Raw genomic sequence first — 2048 nt, 5'->3', positions numbered from 1 at the left:
CTTAATTTATTTAGCAGAATGCTCTTACACCAAGCGAGGCGTCGTTTGGTATTTACTGGCGTGGTGTGTGTTTTATGAGCAGGCGCTCTACCATGAAATCATAGTTTTCTCACCCCCCTCCTAACTGTGGTAGCACTTGCAGTGGATGCTGAAGCAGTTTGGAATTCCTGTTTCATGGTCTGGATAGATGACTGCCTATTAGACATTACGACCCGCCTCAACTGTCGGCTGTCCCTGTCAGTCAACATAGGAGGTCGGCCTGTACGCTTTTGTGCCGTACGTGTCCCTTCACGTTTCCACTTCACTATCACATCGGAAACAGTGGACCTGAGTTTGTTTAGGAGTATGGAAATCTCGCATACAGACGTATGACAGAAGTGACACCCAATCACCTGACCACGTTCGAAATCCGTTTGTTCCGCATAGCGCCCCATTCTGCTCTCTCACAATGTCTAATGACTACTTTTGATCACGTAGTGTATTTCTGCTCTTGTAGCCCGGTACTGGTATTACAGGATACGAGTACATGTCCAAGATACATAATGTGACTGACATTATGCACAATCTGAAACCATTAGATACAGTATGGCGTATAAAATGAGTGAGAAACGGTTATTGTGTTTGATTAACGATCAAAACGTCCTCGGTCCCGGGTTCTAATGAAACCACTGCTTACATCTTCAATAAAAATCGACAACAATGACGTCCTAAAGCTCGCAGCTTAAGATGTTACCCTCGTTTGCCAACAGCATTGTCAAAGACGTTGGAGGAGTGGACAGAGGTCCAGGGCACCCTCTTGCCATTCAGGAGGAAAAATGACCCTAAAAGGTGGAAGAATCATGAATGATCAACAGCGTGAGGATGCACAAGGAAATGAAAACCACCGCATTAGAGACACAAAATTTATATCCACAGGACATGAGGCCTGTAACTGAAATAGTGTCATGATCATCTCTCCATAGGCAAAAGCTTCCGGCAGAGTCCTCCATTCGGGTCTCTGGGTGAGGACTGCCAAGGAGGTGGAACCATGAGAAAAAGGCGGAATAACCAATCAAAGAGTATCGTTCCGTAAATAGGGGTATGGAACGCCAGGAGTTTGAACGAGGCAGGGAAGCTACAAAATCTGAAAATGGAAATGCTAGGGTTCAGTGTCGATATAATGAGCGTCAGTGAAATGCAATGGAAAGAAGACAAGGTTTTCTGCTCGAAGAAAGTGATATACCGACGGTAGGACTCGTTATGAATAAGAAGGTAGGGCAATGATTGAGTTCCTGTAATCACTTTAGTGACAGTTTTGTTCTCATCATAATCAACAAAAATTCAACACGGAAAATAGTTGAAGTAAAAACACCTAAGATGCAAGCAGATAAGAAGAAATAGAGAAAATGTATGAGGATATATTCGGTACTTAAAGGGAGATGGAAATCTAATGGAGTGGGGGCACTGGAATGCGGTTGTAGGGGAAGAGTACAAGACAAGGTTACTGGAGAACATGGGCTTCGCAGTAGCAAATGAGAGAGGCTCACCGGCCACTTGACCATCTTCTTCTTTTGTGTGAATGCATAAGCAGTGCCCGAACTCTTACGGGAATCGGCAACGCGCCGCGAGTAATGAGTATAATGGGCGGGGGCACTACGAATGTAGTGCGGTAAATTACGTTGAGAATGTGGGTTTCGCGGGAGCCGTGCCAGAGATAAATCCCTGTACTCGCACTATCCTCTGTGACCTCGGTGGCTCAGATGGATAGAGCGTCTGCCATGTAAGCAGGAGATCCCGGGTTCGAGTCCCGGTCGGGGCACACATTTTCATCTGTTCCCATTGACGTATGTCAACGCCTGTAAGCAGCTAAGGGTGTTCATTTCATTGTAATTTCATTCTAACTAGCAGATACCATCTTAGAATATATATATATATATATACATATATATATATATATATATATATAAATGAGATAGGAGGAGCTAGTAATTCAACAGCCAGAAGAGGAAGAGGTTTACTTCTGAAACGCCAGGGGATACGGGAAGATGGTAGTAAGATTGCATTATGAT

The 2048-nt window shown here is 44.3% G+C and overlaps 1 non-coding gene across 1 annotated transcript; it reads left to right on the top strand.

The window, feature by feature from the left end:
• The first annotated feature begins 1724 nt into the window (after positions 1–1724).
• On the top strand, positions 1725–1798 carry Trnat-ugu. Its single transcript has one exon. It is a non-coding gene; the product is annotated as a tRNA-Thr (tRNA).
• Positions 1799–2048: the final 250 nt, after the last annotated feature.

Source organism: Schistocerca americana, chromosome 4 (genome assembly GCF_021461395.2).
Source record: "Schistocerca americana isolate TAMUIC-IGC-003095 chromosome 4, iqSchAmer2.1, whole genome shotgun sequence".
In the NCBI taxonomy this organism is placed as follows: domain Eukaryota; kingdom Metazoa; phylum Arthropoda; class Insecta; order Orthoptera; family Acrididae; genus Schistocerca; species Schistocerca americana.
Note: the sequence above shows the minus strand (reverse complement) of the source record. Positions and strands in the feature narration are given on the sequence as shown.